This window comes from Echinops telfairi, unplaced genomic scaffold (genome assembly GCF_000313985.2).
Source record: "Echinops telfairi isolate 266 unplaced genomic scaffold, ASM31398v2 ScPeMD7_1957;HRSCAF=2489, whole genome shotgun sequence".
Taxonomy (NCBI): Eukaryota; Metazoa; Chordata; class Mammalia; order Afrosoricida; family Tenrecidae; genus Echinops; species Echinops telfairi.
In genome coordinates, this window is record NW_022105855.1 from 482,923 (window position 1) to 499,077 (window position 16,155).

The 16,155-nt window shown below is 43.8% G+C and overlaps 1 protein-coding gene and 1 non-coding gene across 2 annotated transcripts in view; one reads left to right on the plus strand and one right to left on the minus strand.

Moving 5' to 3' along the window:
• Window positions 1–16,155, plus strand: part of GRIN2B (glutamate ionotropic receptor NMDA type subunit 2B) — a 568,852-nt gene that overhangs the window by 126,367 nt on the left and 426,330 nt on the right. The gene's annotated exons all lie outside the window — the stretch shown is intronic.
• On the minus strand, window positions 12,170–12,271 carry LOC115870555. The gene has a single exon (XR_004046776.1). It is a non-coding gene; the product is annotated as a U6 spliceosomal RNA (small nuclear RNA).

Below are 16,155 nucleotides of genomic sequence, written 5' to 3' on the forward strand. Positions count from 1 at the left end.
TGGGCAACTGAACACCCCCTTACTGAGGGGTTGTGGGCAGGAGATGAGCTAATCAGGGTGCCTGGTAGCAATAATGAAACAAATAACTTTCCTCTAGTTCTTTAATGCTTCCTGTGGATTTTCATGACTGTAACACTTTTGTGTTAAGATTGTAACTCTTTAGGAGAGTAGCAAGCCTTGGCTTTGTCCTGCAGAGCAGCTGGTGGTTTCAAATGCCTGACCTTATGGTTAGCAGGCCAACTTGTAACGGCTATGCTACCAGGGCTCTAGACCAGCGGCTCTCAACCTGTGGGTCTTGACCCCTTTGGGGGGTCGAATGACCCTTTTACAGGGGTTGCCTGATTCATAACAGTAGCAAAATAATGGTGATGAAGTAGCAACGGATATAATGTTATGGTTGGGGGGTCACCACAACAGGAGGAACTGTATGAAAGGGTCGCAGCATTAGGAAGGTTGAGAACCACTGCTCTAGAATAGCTGTAAAATGGCAAAAGTAATTCTTATTAATAAAACCAAGTAATTGAGCCATATGTAATGAGTGTGATTTTCCCAATACAAATGTGCAATCATTATTTATCATCTGTCTATTTTTGTTGTTGTTTTTGGTGTCATTGAAAAATGTGTAAAGACTCACGGAGTGCTATTACCAGAAAGGACTTTGATGCTTTCCTAATGCTCTTGCTGTTGGGTGTGCTGTCTGGTTACCCTGACTCATGATGACCCCACACAACGGAAGGAAGCATTGCCAGTCCTGCACTGCTGTGACCAATGAGGCTGTCACTGGCTGATTTTCCATAGCAGATTACCAGCCCTTTCTTCCCCATCCACTGGAGTCTAGATGGTCCCCCGAAGCCCAGTGAGCATGGCAGCCACATGTGGGCCTCCACGGAGTGCCCACTCAGTGCACCGGCCAAGAGTCGAACCAGGTCTCTGCATGAAGGGCGGAATTCGAATGGACAATAATCGCCCGATCACCATCCTTATTTTCTAGAGTGATACCCTGCGAGCCAGTGTGGTTAATTGTCCTGACCAAGATTTCACAGCTCCACTCCGGGGTATAATTTATTTCTGTAAAGAGTCTGAAAAGAGTCAGTCTGCAGAAGGTTTCAGGAGATGTTCCTTGGTAAAAGAAAGTGAGCATTTTAATCTATATTTTAATCTATAGCCTGTCATACATTAAAGACTTGCCTTAGCTGAACCTCTTCTGATCTCTTCATTATACGGTGGTGTTTCACGCTTCGGCATCTGCTCACTTGCAACTTTTGGCTTCATCGGATGCAGCAGAAGGTGGAGGGAAGGCATGAGGGCAGAGGGCAGAAGTCTCTTAGCCAGAGGAGGCCAGCTGAGGACGTGGAGGAGTGATTGGACACGACCCCCAGCGAGACTCCAGCAGGGCTGGGCCTGTGGTTTCCCTATCAGGCTTTTCCCTCGTTCTTGTCCATGTCTCGGAGAATTGTGAGAGGCAGCCATGGGGAGGATGACACTTCATTTCAGTGCCATGACAGAGTGCAAGGAAAGGAGGCATTCACTTGGTTGCACTGCTGAAGGGGGCGGTGGCGGCGGCGGCAGCGGCAGCAGCATGTGCTGCGCGAGCAGATGTCCCGGGCAATCTGCGGGAGACTTGAAATACATGTCTCATTTTCATTTGCACAAGAGGTCCTGCAAAGTAGGTGTTATTTTCTCCATTTTGCAGACGAGCAAACTGTGGCTTAGACAGTTCAAACCGCTCGTTCAGTTTCATGTGTCAAATCCAGTCTCGCTCTGTCTCTAGTCCTTATTGGATCGTGAAGGTCGTAGCCCCTACCTTGACTTCCTCAGACAGGGGGCTTCCGCTTCACGTCGACAGACCAGAGGCACTCTCCAACACATTTTATATTTCAGACTTTTCTTACTTTAATGGACTTCACTTCTCCACAGAGTCGTGAGATCATCATGTAAATATAGTAGAATAATGGAATGGACTTGTAATGTATGATTTATGGACATTATTACCATAGAGTTGAACATTGTATTCATTTTGGAGGTGCATGCCAAATTTCCTAAGCTTCACGATGGACTTAAAATGTGCTTAAATCTTCCATATTTTCACAGTGTTGGGGGGGGGGGGATCTTTGTGGACCCTTGGTGGTGACACAAGAGATCTTCTGACAGACTGACTCCATTGCTGGGTTCTGTTCACTGGACACCTAACCTCTTCTTGGTTCCGTTCCAAATGCCTGCCTTCATCTTTCATTCCCACCCTCCTTGGGCTCGTCAGAGCCGACTCCTCCTGCATCTGAGCTCAGTCAGCCCTGTGCTCCTCTCTCTCTGTGCTCCTCTCTCGAGTCTTCCTCACGACTGCTCATGTCCCTGGGCACGAGGTCGCTGCTCTCAGCTCTGAGTTTATTGCCAGTTTCCGGAGCCTCCCCATTGGTACCGCCTCCTGTTCTTCTGTACCTCCCCTCTGAAATCCCACGTTGATTCTCCGTGCCATGTCTTATCTTCTATTTCATGACCCACACTGTGTTTCTACATGTGGAAAATATTTGCTTATGGAATTTGCCTCAATAGTCCGGATACAATATACCGACCCACCGTAGAATGTAATTACATGTACATGCTTGGTAAAAGCCCACTGGATATAAAGGTAGCCTCGTTCTGTCAACGTGAATAATGTCATGAGTTAGTCAACTCTGCTACGTGAGGTAGCATGCGCATTAATGGGCTCAAGGATTCTCACGTCAACACACACCTTCTTAAACTCCAAAGGCAGAGGAACAGGTAGCGAGGAGAGATCTAAAGACGTACATTCCAAAATGGGTCCTCAAGCCCTCAGCTAATAAGCTTAATCCACCACCTTGAAACCCTTTAGACATGTTACTCACGAGCGAGCCGAGCCTCGTACTTGAACAGTAAAGCAGCCATTATCTGCAGACGTCACTTGACGTTATGAACACATTTTTTTTTTGGTCATTTCTCAAGGACTTCTGAAACCCGTAGCCTTTCGAATTTTGGAAAGAGCTGTTTGATCTTTGTCGACAAGCAAAACAAATGCTGCCTTCGCCTCTCCTTTTGGTTGTCTGCTAATTGAGCTATTAGCGACCACCTAGTACAGCTGCACACCTATCAAAGAGCTGAACCATAGTTTTCCAACAGCTTTTGAAGTCCCTTAATGATAAAACATGGTGAAACGGAAAGTGCTCATTCCTGGAGGGGTGGGGATGGCTGCAGCTTCATTTCAGCTTCAAACTTCCTTCCAGTCCCACAGCACTGAGGTGTAAACCAGTGCAAACTTGGATAAAACTGTGGAAAACCTCTACATGGGTAGGCCAGGCACGCAGCCTCCCAGTGGTCCTGGGTTTGCTACTCTCTGACAAGGGACCCTGAGCCCGTTTCTTAGTCGCATCATTTCTTTGGGCCTCTGGTTCTTTCCTTGGCAGGACAACAGTGTGTTGAATATTGCTGCACTCATATCCTGGAGCCTTTTTCTACACAATACACACACATTCACAGTATGTAACCAGTGTGCACGTGTATACAAAAGAAGGTGTAACACTTGAAATAAATTTGACAGCCCCAAATTCAAACATGACCCTCACTTTACAGAAAGGATTCTATCCAAAATTATTCAAGATGTGACTCCTTTCAGTCAGGAGTAGGAAATGTGTGACCTTAGGCAGATTTATGCACTTAATTTTACTCAGCGAATGGGTAGCTATTTTATTTGTTTGTAATTGCCAAATCACAACGTGGCCTTTAACAATTCAGTGGTGGTACTTCAAAGGCAATAGACAAAGGCTGCTCTCCTTTCAAGTGTCTCTCCGGCTCACTCTAGTTTGATTCTTCCTCCTGTAGCTTTCTCTAAACCGTGGCTGCCACAAGGGTTTGAACTAGATACAGTGTACCTTTGGTAAAATTTATTTTGATCATGTACACTCAGTGTGACTGTGTTGAAATAATGGAAAAATCAATGGAAACAAAAATCACTCAAATTTCAGCAAAGGCAAACAATTACTCTTAACATTTTAGTCTATAAAATTTCCACCTATTTTTTCTATGCATTTTCATATAGATGGCATTATCCTTTTTTTCTTGTGTTGCTATTTTGATTTAACATTACAGCATGCGAATTTTTCCTGTTATTAAAAACTCTTGGTAAACACACTTTTTTAGGCTATTTAGCATTCTGTCAGACAGCCATGGCATAATTTACTTAACCACCTTCTTACTGTTCGCCATTTAATTACTTTCAATTTTTCACTATTATAAATGATGCTGCAGTGAACATTTTGGTTTATAAAGCGTTTCTGTCTGTATTTTATATTATTTCCTTAGGATAGATTCCCAGAAATTGAACTACAGGGTCAAAGGTATAAACATTTTTAAGGCTCTTGGTAGATAATGCCATATGGCTTTCTGAACGGTTTTATCAATTTACACCTCCCAGCAGCATTATACAAGAGGACTGTTTTCTACTAGGTCCGTGCCAGAATTGCTACTTCATTCTACACCTTAATATTGCATTCTAAAAGCTGACAAAAAACCTTTATGGTTTGTATGTAAGAATTATAATCGATGGCTGTATTCATTTTTTTTTTTTTTACATTTTATTAGGGCCTCATACAACTGTTATCCCAATCCATACACACATCAATTGTGTAAAGCGCATTTGTACATCATTTCTCAAAACATTTTCTCTCCATTTAAACCCCCGACATTAGGTCCTCATTTTTCCCCTCCCTCCCCGCTCCCCCCTCCCGCATGAGCCCTTGATAGTTTATAAATGGGTATTTGGCTGTATTCATTTTTATCTCTTTAGTTACTAGCGACGCTGAAACCATTTTCCATGTGTTTGTTATCATGTACAATTTCTCTCCTGCTCCTATCTGCAATATGTTTTACATCGTTATATTTATAAGCATTCTTGGTGGTGCAACAGTTACCTGCTCCGTGGTCTGAACTCGCTGGGGGAGAAAGACCAGGCAGTCTATGCCTGTAAAGGGTTAAACACCACTGCTTTTGGGTCCATTCGGCCTCATAGGGACCCCAAAGGGCAGAGCAGGACTGCTTTTTGGGGTTTCTGAGACTGTAAATCCTGACGGGAACCGACAGCCTCATCTTTCTCCCTTGGAGCAGCTGGTGGGTTAAAACCGCTGACCTTGCAGCTAGCGGTCCACAGCATAACCCGTTGGGTCTCCATGGCTCCTTTTTGAGACCCAGCCTAAGAAAGCCTATGGGGCAGTTCTGTTCTGTCAAATGGGTTACTCCGGTTAGACGCTGACTTAGTACCACCAAGCAACAACAGCAAAAGCAGTGTAGTTCTGAACATAATTCTATTTTTGTTGTCATCAGTTGATGGAGCCTTGGTGGCACAGTGCTTAAAGCACTCGGCAGCTAATCCAAAGGTTCAGTAGTTTGAACCCGCTAGCCTCTCCCCAGGAGAAAAATACTCTCCTATAAAGATTGACAGCCTTGGAAACCCTATGGGGCAAGTCTACTGTGTCCTATAGGGTTACACAGATTTGGGGCAATCATCAATTTAGAAATCCGATGGATGCAAGAGGCCTTTCTTTAAAAATTTCGACATCAAGTTGCTTTTGTTGTTGCTCTTGAGTTTTTTCTGTAGGTCGTTGGTTACTTCAAAATGACTGTTTCAAATAGCAAGCTACCCTGATGTACTTAAAAGATGCCTTTCACATCTTTGTGTAGTGCATTTATAAACTGTACTACATTTGTAGCACACATCTTTTTAGGCACACATCTATTAAATAGCAAGGTACACCCAGCCGTAGCTTTTCGCAGATTTCCAGTTGGAGGATGCAGTGCGGGGTGTGTGTGTGTGTGTGTGTGTGTGTGTGTGTGTGTGTGTGTGGTGTCTTCTTAAGCTTTTACAGTTTGGCACTAGGTAATAATGATTACACAAAAGATGTAGTAAATTCTTTTCATCTCACATTTTGGTATATCCCCCACCTCCCCGGTTATCCCTCCCCCCATTGGATTATATGATGTAGCTTTACCTGGTTGCCCTCTTTCTCTCTCTTTTCATTTGACATCACAGTTAAGGATTTTTCCCCCCTCTATGTTACAAAAGCCTCGTTTGGAAATGTCATTTCTCATGGATCCTGCTACAACCTCCCCCACCCCCATCTTTTGTCACCAGCACTGGAGAAACAGGCACATGGGCTTCTTCAGTAGTTGGCCACATGATTAGAAATCAATGTGTGTTGAGGTCCCATGAACGGTCTCTTGATAATGGGGGTAAAATGGTGTGTTAGCTATTTAAAAACATGGCTATTTAGCTGTAGTTCAAATGCTTTTCAAACTAATTTGATCAAATTTATTGGCATAAAAGCACTTTGATAGAGGCCATGTGTTAGTCATTGATTACTGTTGATCAAGTCAACTTGAATATTGAACAAAGCCTGAGACTGACTGAATAATTCTCAAGGATGTGAGAGTGGTGAGGGTGGAGGCATGGTGAGGTCACACCTGAGTTCTCACTGCAGGTGCTCATCGCTGATGACTTTTCCTCTATGTAGGAGTTGAATCTACTGATTCCAGCAAAGCAAATGGATGAGGGCCTTCAAAAAGTTTGTGAAAAAATGCAAAACAAAACAAAATAAAACAACAACAACAAAACCCCCAAACAAACAAACAAATGTGTTGAAAGTCTCTTGGACTTTCAGGGAGTGAGGTGAATTGGAGTTTGGAGCCTTCTCAAAAGGTCCCCTAGGGGGCATAGTGGGCTACTTGTTGGGCTGTTAACCAGAAGGTCAGCAGTTCAAACCTATCAGCAACTTCTGGGGAGATAGATGAGGCTTTCTGTTCCCAGAAAATCTAACAGCCTCAGAAACCTAAAGGGTAGTTCTTCTCTGTCTTGTGAGTCAAAATGGACTAAGCAGCAGGGAGTTTGGGACTGCGCCTTCTGGGGGAACTGATGTGATAACCCTGTCCCCCTCAACAAGATGGATTGTCACAGCAGCTGCAGCAGTGGGCTTAGATATAACAACAATTGCGAGGACGGCGCAAGACCAGCAGTGTTTCATTCTCTGCATATGGGGGTCACCATGAGTCATAACTGACATGACAGCATGTAACAAAAACTAAAACATGTTAATTTTGTGTGTCCTTGTTAACCTCTGGACATCATGTTGGAAGATGTAGAGCCCCAACCTATCTTCCCATGTATTACAAGGCTTTTGATAGTGCTTATTGATAACTTTTTTTAATAGTGAAATATTATGCATATAACAAAACAGCTGCCATTTCAACATTCTTCACATTTAAAGTTCAGTGGCATTAATTTATATTCATCATTCCCAAGTCATACCACCACTCTTAGTAGAAATTCTGTCTCCTAAGCCTTGGGTTCTCTTTTCCTCTCCTTCTCACTCATCCTGGTAACCTCTAAGTCACTGTGGTGTCTACCCTCTCTCCTGTTTCAGAGACACCATATACATGGAATAATGCTTATCCTTCTGTGAGTTATGTCCCCAGCACAGTGTTTTCAAGATTCATCCATGTTGTCGCCTAGATCAGTACTTCACTTCTCTTGATGGCTAAGTAATAGTCTCTCGTTCTGCTGTGCTGGTAGTCCTGGCTTGTTAACAAATGATGTCTGTTCCCAAGTGTGTCCTTAACTCAAATTGGTAGATAAGTCTTTAACTCAAATAAATAAAACAGGTACATTTATTTTAGAGCAATAAAAGGAACCCAGGTGGGTGTGTGTGTTACACGTTGGACTGTAAGTCTCAAGGTCAGTATTCAAGCTCACCAACCCCTCTGTGGGGGAACGGTGAGGCAGACAGCTCCCATAAAGATTTACAGTCCCAGAAATCCTAAGGAACAGTTAGTTCTACTCTGTCCACTAGCACTATGAGTTGACCTTGACTCAACATCAGAGGGTTGGGTTGGGTTTCAGTACAAAGAAGGCTCAGTACCTTTGCAATGATTTTCATGCTGACAGTGCAGCAAGCGACAGTGGTTGTGGTGAAGGATCTGAGTAAGGGAATATTCACATAGCACTAAAGGGCAAGTGAGAGTGTCTACAGTCACAGCCTGAAGACTTATATGAAGAGAGAGAGGTGTCTTTACCCATGGCTTTTTCTGTCCGGTGTTCTAGTGGGCTATGCATTAGGCTGTTAACCTTAAAGTCAGCAGCTCAAAACAACCAGCTTCTCTAGAGAAAAATGAGGCTTTCTGCACCAGAAAGTGTGACAGTCTCGGAAACAAGTCACATGGGCCATTCTATCCTGCCCTACGAGCATGTTATGAGTTGGAACAGATTGGATGGCAGTGGGTGAGTTTCCCTATCATTTCTGTATAGCCACTGCGGCCAAGTGGAAGTGTTGGATAGTAGAGAGGGGTAGGCGTTGCAGCTGTTTGGCTGTGTGCTGTTTGAGTCTTGAGTGCACACCAGCACCCTGGGTCACTTTGGGAATCTCATTTACTCCATTCCCAACCTAGGACAGATACATCTAGCCTGTGCGATCCTTCATTTTGAGAGTTTTAAGGAATAGTAGTCTTGGTGAAGGGACTACAACTGGAGAACCATGAAGATATTATATTGACTTTGACGCATAAGCATAAAATACAGACTGGAACTGGACCATGGGGGTGTAGGACCTCTGGTTATTAAAGCCACGAATGAAAACCTTGTCCGAGAGCTAATGGAAGACTCTCAGCACAGTTCTTGGGGGCAGTTGTTAGCCTGTGAAACTTCAATTCAATTTATTCCAACAGTGGTTGACATGTGTGGTGCTGGGCAGGTGCTTTGGGTGTGAAGTGGTGTCTATCATTTGTGAGCTGGAAATCTTGGGGAAGTGTGGTTGTTATGAGGATCGAATGATGCCACGTCCTGCTGAGTGCTGCGCCTCGTGTGTGGTGTAAAATAAATGCTAAGTGAATGCTAGCTATGGTCAGGGTTTTGACTCCATTGTGCACTGTTGAGAGCAAGGGTCGTGCTGTCCGCCTTCATGTTTTTTTGTACAGTTTAGAAGAGGGTCTGATCCATTAATGCAAAACAAAATAAACAAACAAAAAACAACCTCGCTGCTATTGAGTCATTTCTGACTCGTCGTGACCCTATCAGACAGAGTCGAACTACTGCCTGTTTGTGTTTCCTATTTGGCGATACATTTTTACTGCAAAAAGCCTTCTTCTTCTTCTCCTCCTTTTTTCTTTCTCATAGAGTGGCTCATGGGTTCAAACTACTAACCTTAAATCGTTGTTGGATGTTATGAGTTTCTTCAGTAGCTTCTCTTGGGTCTGAGCACTGTTTTCACTCCTTGTAGTTGAGGTTGTGGTGATGGTAATGATGGCACTGACGGTGCGGGCAGCGTGTGTAAAAGAAATGTAATTTACTATTCTGCAGCTAAATAGAGGATTCAATTTTGTGGTCTGACACCTTTACCAGCTCCACTGTAATTCCCCTTTAAAAAGCTTTGTAAACTTGCATGTTCACCCCCCCCCCACCTTTGGAAAGGCTGTGCGCTGCAGCTGTACAGTAGGTGAGAACATTTCAATATAGAATTACCAAGGAGACCGTCGGATTTCATGAGGTTAAGAATAAAATTCCAAATTGGCAATGAAGTAGCGTGAACCTCGTTGCATTTGTAGCACACCTATCAAAAGGCACTAAGTAATGTCTTGGCACAACCATTAAAGGGTTACATGTACTTTAGCGGAGCCTGTCATTTTCTCCTGGCTTTGAAGCTTAGCGATGATGTTACATGCTGGTCAGGAGCTGGAAGGGAGGGGCAGGGAGCATGGATGCAGGAGGAAGCAAGGAAGAGGCCCTTTCTTCTTGAATTGGAATCACAGTTCCATTAAAAGAAAAATGCCAGTGTCTTGGCAGAAAACACAGATTTGCATATTATTCAGATGCATCTGCATATTGAGTTCAAGAGGCTCCATCTTCAAGTATGTAAAATAAATAGTGTAATCTGCTGCAATTGTGTTCCAATCCAGTATCCAGGGCATTGCACAAATGAAATACATAACACTTGTAAAAATCACATTCCATAAGATGAAAGAGGCGATCAGCTGAAGGTAGCTGAGTATCAGTCAAAGCCGGCGGGCACAGAGATGGTCGCACCTGGGCAGGGTGGGACACCGGAACAGCCACTGCCCTCTTGCAGCCCTGCCTGCTGGGATGGGTCCTGGACCAGGTGGAGTTTGCAGCTTTAGAGCCCACAGTGCCTAGGATGCATCCTCTTTCCCCAAAGTAAAAAAAACCCTGCCTGGTGTCCAAATAGCCATTACACACAGGACACACGTGTTTGGGGAGTAGCACTGCAGACCCAGCACTTGTTCACCCATTGTCCCCTCTACCTCATAGGCTCTTTATGTTTGGACCTCAAAACCCATTCATGGTCCAGTTGATCCTGACTTGTGGTGACCCAATAGGTCATGAGTCTATCATGTGTACAGAAGTAGACTGCCACATCTTTCTCTTGTCGCTAGGTTGGGCGTTCGAACCTCCAACCTTACAGTTAGCAGTTGAGTGCTTAAGTATTGTGTCACCAGGGGCTCCCTTGCTGGGTCCTAAAGATATAAATATCTCAACTGGTTCAAGAGACAGCAATTAGACACAGGGTGATTTTTTCACCCTAGAATATCTACAAGTCTTCTTAAGGAACCCCTTCTCCTCAATAAGTGTATATGCTAAATAAAAATACCATCTGCTGTGTAAATCCTGCTTTGACAAGTCACCTAACTTTCTCTTCCAGCCTAAAATTGTCCTAGGTAGAAATCCTGGTGCTGTCCTTGACTGTGGACAATAATACAGACCTGCTGGTCAGCAACAGTCAGATTTTAAGATGCCTTTAGGCTTTGTAGGTAACAAATGCTCAATCTGGCCCACGGAAGTGATAATCAATAGGAGAGTCAGAGTTCCTGATGCAGCTTCATTTCTGGAGGTGATAAGGAAGTGGACAGGCATCATGGGATGTTAAAACCCATAGGGTCTGAGCTGGATGGAGCAGAGAAAATTACTGGAGGGGCAGTAATGCGTTGGTAGCAAGATATGGCAAAGAGTTGAGCAAAGAAGGGTACCTATGCTAATCCGTTTTAGGACGATGTTCTTAAGGTTTATGTAATCCATGATGATTTGACCTTGGCTTTAAGAGACTGAGTGGTAGAAAGGGAGAAAAGTGAGAGATGAAAATGGAGGTGAGAGCGGGGGAAAACAGAGGTGTTGCAACCGCAGAGATGCTCAGGAGGAGACGGAACGGAGGCCATGCTGATGAGAGTGTCTGAAACAGTAGCACGGACTCAAGACTGGACCCACCTGTTAGTGGGCCTCAGAGGGCTCTGTGCTTGCTGAGGAGGGGGAACTGACAAGAGGGCACAGAGATAGCGGGTCATGGTTCTGTTTGGCGGGCTGTAGTTTAAGACAAGTTGCAGTACGAGTGTTGCCAGACATATAATTAGGACCAGCCCAGCAGGGGCTCACTGGGTCGCTACAGCATGATGAGCAGCAGGGTTTCCGTTACTCCCAGACAAAGGAAAGACAGAATTAGGAGAGGAAGACCATTTCCATCCATATTGGATTGAGGGTCTCAGTTTTTGCTTGGATCAGGTTTTTCTTCCAAAGAACGAACTAACTAACTAACAACTAACTAACTAACTAACTAACTAACTAACTAACTAACTAACTAACTAACTAACTAAAACTAACTGCCATTGAGTCAATGCCAACTCATAGCCATCCTATAGGACAGGATAAAACTGCCCCTGTCATTTTCAGAGCCTGTAACTCTTTATGAGGAGTAGAAAGCCCCATCTTCCACCCATGAAGTGGCTGGTGGTTTTGAACTGCTGACCTTGCAGTTAGAATCCAAATGTGTAACTACTACCCCACCAGGCTTTGCTGAGATGTCCAGAAATGATCCAGTCGGCTGACTAGCGAGGCCAGAGAATGACAGTGACCGATGATGAGCTTTGTTCTCTGAATGGCACACTTTTGGACCTGTCCCGTCACTCAGTTTAGATCCCTAGTCTCATATCTACTTGTGGAAATGTACCTTTTAAAAAAAATGTCATTTGGATGACAGCCAGGTGTGTGGGCAAGCTTGCTACCCTTGTTAGTTGCTGTGGAGTTGACCCTGACTCATGTCCCCCTTACGTATAACAGAACAGAACACTACCCAGTTCTGTGTCATCCCCACATCTTAATTTGTTTTTGTTTTTTAATATGGAAAGCTTTAGTGAATTTCCGTGTCATCCTTGTGTAGAGGCCATGCTCCTCTCTTTATCACTCAATTTACTGTCCGTGCTGCAAAGAGAGCACCCATCTTGGCCTTGTTGGAGCCCATTGTTGTGGCCTCTGCGTCAGTCCGGCTCATTGAGGGGCTCCTCTTTTAAATTAGCCTCTACCTTGTCCTGAGGTTCTTCTGCAGGGACGGGTCTCCCCTACGAGTAAGTTCAAAGTAAATGACATGACATCTTGATATCCTGGTTTCTAAGGAGCAGTCTAGATGTATTTCTTTCAACACAGGCTTGTTCATTCAGTGGGTAGGCCATGATATATCCAGTCACTTATTTATTGTTTATTTTATTTTTAAAATCATTTTATCGGGGGCTCATACAACTCTTATCACAATCCATACATACATCAATTGTAAAAAGCACATTTATACATTTGTTACCCTCATCATTCTCAAAACACTTGCTTTCTACTTGAGCCCTTGATATCAGCTCCTCATTTCCCCCCTCCCTCTTCTGCTTCCCCATCCTCATAAACCCTTGATAATTTATAAATTATTATTTTGTCATATCTTACACTGTCCGATGTCTCCCTTCACCTGCTTTTCTGTTATTTAAAAAGAGTTTTTGTTAAAATTCTGATTTATTTTCCTCTTGTGCTTTTCTGTACATGTTTTCACCCAGCTGTGGTCATATTGCATTTAAAATTCAGAGCTTCAAATATTTTTTTTTTTCAGAGTTTCAAATGTTTTAGTCTTCACTAATTTAAAGGCGTCAATTCTGCTTTAGATCTCCTCGCTTACCGTCCGGCATTCATAGTCGTATGAGGTGATGAGTAATCCCAAGCTTTGGATCAGACTCACCTTATTCTTCAGGGTGACCTCTTCGCTTTTGAACACTTTCAAGGTCACTCTGGCAGCAGAGTTACCCAGTGGCATATCCTCCGTGGTTTCTTGACCCTGCTGCCACGGTGTTGATTATGGATCCAAGGAGCGTGAAATCCGGGACAACGGCAGCCTTGTCTCTGGTTTATCGTGATGTTGCTTATTGGGCTAGAGAGGAGAACTTTTGACCAGTTTTAGCTCAGAACGGAAAGTCACTGCCACAGTGCTGGCGCTGACTCGTGGCAGCCCTGGGACAGATGAGAGCTGCTTCTGTGGATTTTCCAGGCGGCAAATCTTTTTTTATTTTTAAAATCATTTTATTGGGGGCTCCTACAACTCTGATCACAGTCCATACATCATCCATGTGTACATTTGTTGCCATCATCATTCTCAACACATTTGCTTTCTACTTGAGCCCTTGGCATCAGCTCCTCACCCCACCCCCCCACTCCTTCCCTGCTCCCTCTCCTTCATGAACCCTTCATAATTCATAAATTATTATTATTTTGTCATATCTTACACTGTCTGACGTATCCCTTTACCTACTTTTCTGTTGTCCGTCCCCCAGGGAGGAGGTTATATGTAGATCCTTGTGATGAGTTCCCCCTTTCCACTCCACCCTCCCTCTACCCTCCTGGTATTGCCACTTTCAGCACTGGTCCTGAAGGGATCATCTGCCCTGGGTTCCCTGTGTTTCCAGTTCCTATCTGTACCAGCGTACATCCTCTGGTCTAGCCAGATGTGTAAGATAGACTTGGGGTCATGATAGTGGGGGAGGAAGCATTTAGAGGAAAGTTGTATGTTTTGTCGTTGCTACACTGCACCCTGGCTGGCTCGTCTCCTCCCTGCACCGCCTCTGTAAGGGGGTGTCCAGCTGAGGCTGCAGATCTTTCTGGGAGCAGAATGCCTCACCTTTCTCCTGCAGAGCACCTGGTGGGCTCAGACTACTGACCTTGTGTTTAGCCACCCAACCTGGAACCCACTGTGCCCTCAGGCCGCCTATGGTGGCATTCCGTAAGAGCTTGGACATGAGAACACACGCAATTCGGAAAAATATGAGTTTGGCACGGTCCTGGGGAACAGGGGACCTTCTCCGTTGTTCGCCATCCGCTTTGCCGTGCCAACTTCTCCCTTTGCTTTAGGTAAGGCACTTAACCTCTTGCCCGTGACTTGTGCATTTACAAAATGGGGGCTTAATCCATACATACCTTGCAGAGGTTTTATGAAAATGAATTAGGTAAGGTTACAAAGTAGTTGGAAGCTGTAGCTCTAAATGTTATTAAGGTGGGTGATTATCCTATGCTTACCTAAGACTCCCTTAGCCACCTCTGCCGTAAAAGCATTTGTATGCCCTCTCTCAAGTGAATAGGTAGAAGGCAAAATAGGTTTCTGTGGCCTGGAGATGTTACGTATGTTCATTTTTGCTTTAAACAGAATTGTCTCTCTGTCACCTTTTACCCTCCATCTATTCTTTTCCTTCTCAAATCCTCTCATTTCTCTGTCTTCTCTTTCCTGTCCCAACTGGGCTGTTTTCTTGCTTGCTGCCCTGACTTGGACTTGCGTGCAGGGGCACCAGGCCATGGGATGAAGGTGGTTGTGGGCTGGGTCAGTCCTGGGGCTAAGCGCACGAGTTATCGTCGCTTTTGGTTCGAGGACATGGCTGGTTTGCATCACACGTTCAGAGGGGTGGTGCTGTTTCACTGTAATACCTGGCCAGAAGAAAACCCCAGAAGCGTTTTCATTTTAGAGATTGCTCCAAACGACCCAAATCCATGAAACCCAGAGGCCCACAGACAGCAGTTACTACTTGTCTTAAAGGAATGGCTAAGTGTAAGACTAACATAAATCTCTAGCTTTTCCTAAAAGCAGGTCTTTGAGAATTTACTTATTCCTTGAGGTGTTTGGATCATTTCATTTTCTTCCCCAGCTCACATTCATTCTGTCTCTTGCTTATCTTTTTGAAGAGCAAGCAAGGAATTCACTTGTGGTGAATTCTGTCATTATCCCCTCACCTCTATGCTAATTTAATTTAAATGGTAGCTGCAGAGAAAGCGGTCATTTTATTTTCTATGAATATTTCTCTATGCTACTTCATGAACAGGATACTAAAAAGATGAGTGATGGCTTATCTTATTCAAAATTCATTGAGCTGCATGATACTTACATGTATTTGTCTGGGTAAGTGTTTTTAGAAGTCACATGTTTTCAAAATTTTTATAGTTTTTCTTCATTAATGTTTTTGTTTCTTTGTGTTCCGCTAATTATTTTAATGGGGTATTTCATCTTATTTTTGAAATCATTTTCCTAGGTAGAATATAATTTGTTTTCCTATGTCAACATTAGAAAGAATGTAGAGGGCGCTTCTCTCAGGGACATAGATTGAAGCACTAATTGCTCAGGTTTATATCACAGCTTCTCCACTTAGTAGTAGTGTCACCTTGGATTTCATTCTTAACTCTAGTTCAATTTATTCATTAATGAAATGGGTTTGATAGCAGCATCTATTTCAAAAGGTTACGGTGATGATGAAGGGATGTTCCCTATGTAATGCAAATGGAGCATACATATCACAATGTAAGTGCATCTCACACTGTAAGTATTTATTATTGCTATTATTTACATTATTGGGACACAGCTGGATTTTAAGGCAGAGGGTGGGTGGAATTTTTTTTTTAATTAAATCATTTTATTGGGGGGTCATACAACTCATCACAATCCACACATACATCCGTTGTGTCAGTCACATTTGTACATTTGTTTCCCTCATTATTTTGAAAACATTTGCTTTCTACTTGAGCCCTTGGTATCCACTCCTCATTTTCCCCTTCCCTTTCCCACTCTCCCTCCCTCATGGACCCTTGATAATTTATAAATTATTATTATTTTTTCATGTCTTACACTGTTCAACATCTCCCTTCACCCACTTTTCTGTTGTCCATCCCCTAGGGAGGGGGTTATATGTAGATCCTTGTGATTGGTTCCCTCTTTCTACCCCACCTTCCTTCCACCCTCCCGGTATAGCCACTCTCACCACTGGTCCTGAGGGGTTCATCTGTCCTGGATTCCCTGTGTTTCCAGTTCCTAT